This window comes from Bos taurus, chromosome 4 (assembly GCF_002263795.3).
Source record: "Bos taurus isolate L1 Dominette 01449 registration number 42190680 breed Hereford chromosome 4, ARS-UCD2.0, whole genome shotgun sequence".
Taxonomy (NCBI): domain Eukaryota; kingdom Metazoa; phylum Chordata; class Mammalia; order Artiodactyla; family Bovidae; genus Bos; species Bos taurus.
In genome coordinates this window covers 40,557,326-40,560,992 of record NC_037331.1, presented here as the reverse complement: position 1 = coordinate 40,560,992, position 3,667 = coordinate 40,557,326, and positions in this window count along the sequence as shown.

Below are 3,667 nucleotides of genomic sequence, written 5' to 3'. Positions count from 1 at the left end.
TCTTTCTATTATGATTTATCATAGGATATTGAATACAGTGGGGCCTCGTTAATTCATTTCCTATATAAAAGCTTAAATCTGCTACCCCCAACCTCCCACTCACATCCCTCTTCCGACTCCCTCCTCCTTGGAAACCACCAGTCTGTTCTCTGTGTTCGTGAGACTGTTTCATAGGTAGGTTTATTTGTGCCATATTTTAGATTCCACGTGGTATTTGTCTTTCTCTTTCTGACATAACTTAGTATGATCATCTGTAGTTGCATTCACATTGCTGTAAGTGGCATTATTTCATTCTTTTTTATGACTGAGTAGTATTCGATTGGACTCCCCTGGTAGCTCAGCTGGTAAAGAAGCCACCTGCAATGTAGGATACCTTTCAATTCCTGGGTCAGGAAGATACCCTGGAGAAGAGATATGCTATCCACTCCAGTATTCTTGGGCTTCCCTAGTGGCTCAGACAGTAAAGAATCTGCCTGCAATGTGGGAGACCTGGGTTCTATCCCTGGGTTGAGAAGATCTCCTGGAGGAGGGCATGGCAACCCACTCCAGTATTATTGCCTGGTGAATTCCATGGACAGAGGGGCCTGGCAGGTCACAGTCCATGGGATCACGAAGAGTCAGACATGACTGAGCAACTTGCACTAGTATTCCCTTGTACGTATGTACCACTTGTTTATCCATTCATCTGTTGATGGACATTTAAGTCATTTTCAGGTTTGGGCTATTGTGAATAGTGTTGCTGTGAACATAGGGTTGCAGGTGCATTCATCTTTTTGAATTGTAGTTTTGTCTGGAGATATGCCCTGGAGTGGGATTGCTGGATCATATGGTAATTCGTCTTTTAGTTTTATGAGGAACCTCCCACAGTTCTATGAGGAACACTGTCGCCCACAATGGCTGCATCAACTTACCTTCCCACCAACAGTTGTAGGAGGGTTCCCCTTTCTCCACACCCTCTCTAGCATTTGCTACTTGCAGATTCTTTGATGATGGCCATTCTGACTGGTGTGAGGTGGTACCTCATGGAGATTTTTAGTTGCCTTTCTCTAATTATTAGCAATGTTGAGCATTTTTCATATGCCTATTGGCCATCTATATTTCTTCTTTGGAGTTTTTTTTTTTTTATCTTTGGCCTATTTTTCGTTTGGGTTGTTTCTCTTTTTTTTGTTTGTTTGTTTTCAATTTGTTTTTGTATTTTTAAGTTTAGAAATACTACCTGTAAAACTCCTAGCATCGTTCCTGGAGGATCAGAGAAATTCAGTACAAACTAGCTTTATGGCTTTTCCAGATGAAGGAAACTGCATATCCTGAGAGCCAAAAGCAGGAATCTCTGTAGACACAGGAAAGTTTAAGATACAGTGTGGTGAGTTAACACCAACAGATCAGTTTGGCTCAAGGATTGTGTGTATTTAGGAACAATGGGAGATATATTTAGAAAAATAGATTGAAACAAGATTGTGAAGGGCGTTGTATTTCAAGGTAGACAGCTTACTATATAGATAGGAGGGGGCCAAGAAATATTTTTGAGTAAGGGAGTAGCCAAGTAGAGGTGACGTCTTAAGAATAGAAACCCAGTAGGATGATGTCAGCTGGCTTGGAAGAAAAGGAAATAGAAATAAATTATCAAATCAGTCTATTATAGTACTTAAAATATTGGAAAATAAGGATGAGAATTAGGGTATTAAATGTAGAAAAGTCATTTTAAAATAATGTACAAACACAAGAACTAGGACCTAGAAAAAAGTAATAGGTGCTTGATGAAAAGAGGAACAAAAAATGAAAATTTGATGCAGTGAAACGAACACCTTTTTTGGAGTCAGAGTCAGGCTCAAAATCCTGCCTTCACTCTTTTTGTGAATTTAATCATATACCCAATCTTCCTGAGCCTCAGTTAGTCCATCTGTAAAATAAGAATAATGATACCAGTGATTTTGCTGTGCAGTTTTAGTGTGATGGGAGGCTAAAGCATTTTAAATTATGAATTGAGATTATGATAGAATGTATAAACAGGATTTGACATAGAAAATAAGAACAACATATTTACAAAAAAGGACAACATATTTTCAGTAGAAAATAAGAAGACTAATATTTTATTTGTCTAATTTGCTCCAAAATCAGGTTTCCTTTAGAGAACATATAATAGGCATTTGAAAATTCATGATTAGTACTCAAGAAAGAGACTTTGTTTTGAAAGTGGAGGATATTTTAGAAATATGGAAAAGAAATCTAGGCCTGATATGACACCATCTTGTGAGGTTTTTGAACATACAGTTGTCCATTCCTGAGTTCAGATCATGATGAAATCTTATTTAGACTGTAGTAATAGGCTTCTCCAGTGGCTCACTGATAAAGAATCTGCCTGCCAATGCAGGAGACATGGGTTCAGTCCCTGGGTCACGAAGATCCTCTGAGGAAGGAAAGGGCTGCTGCTGCTGCTGCTGCTGCTGCTGCTGCTAAGTCGCTTCAGTCGTGTCCGACTCTGTGCAACCCCATAGATGGCAGCCCACCAGGCTCCCCCGTCCCTGGGATTCTCCAGGCAAGAACACTGGAGTGGGTTGCCATTTCCTTCTCCAATGCATGAACGTGAAAAGTGAAAGTGAAGTCGCTCAGTCATGTCTGACTCTTAGCGACCCCATGGACCACAGCCTACCAGGAGCTCTGTCCATGGGATTTTCTAGGCAAGGGTACTGGAGTAGGGTGGCATTACCTTCTCTGAGGAAATGGCTACCCACTCTTATATTTTTGCTTGGGAAATCTCATGGACAGAGGAGCCTGGTGGGCTAAAAGTCCATGGGGTCATAAAATTCTTGGACATGACTTAGTGATTGAGCATGAGCATGAAAAGTTTCCTAGTCTGTGCTCTTGCCTCTCCTAGTTTCCACAATATGGTTAAATATATTCTCCTAAACCCACTTTGAAAATCTCCCCTGATTTGGGGGACTTGACGTTTTTACTCTCTGCTGTGCGGGTCCATTGTAACCAGTTAGTCTCAGCTCTTACCACCTTGCCATAAGTGCTTTGTTGTTCAAGGTAAAGTCTCCCAGGACTTTTCAGCCTTCTCACAACAAACTCTTTGCTCTATCTCTCTGTGCACTAAAGATTTCTCTATGCGAAATGTTATCATGAATCCCATACATGTCCAGGATATCAAAGTTGTACTCATTTTAAAACAGAAAATACGGTCTGTGTAAATTAGAAAATTTCTTGAAGGTGCGTGTAGATCTAGTTGTTAGGGTATTGGACTTATATTGCTATGTGCTGACTCAAACAGTTTGGGTCAGGTGAAAATAAGTGAGAATCATGCTGTCCTTCCTTTTTCTTAGCTTTAAAAATAATGCAGATCCAAACATTTCCCATTAAGGGCAGCAATGGATAATTGACAGAGTATGCTGCTGCTGCTAAGTCACTTCAGTCGTGTCCGACTCTGTGCGACCCCATAGAAGGCAGCCCACCAGGCTCCTCTGTCCATGGGATTCTCCAGGCAAGAACACTGGAGTAGGTTGCCATTTCCTCCTCCAATGAATGAAAGTGAAAAGTCAAAGTGAAGTCACTCAGTCGTGTCCGACTCTTAGCAACCCCATGGACTGCAGCCTACCAGGCTCCTCTGTCCATGGGATTTTCCAGGCAACAGTACTGGAGTGGGGTGACATTGCTTTCTCCATGACAG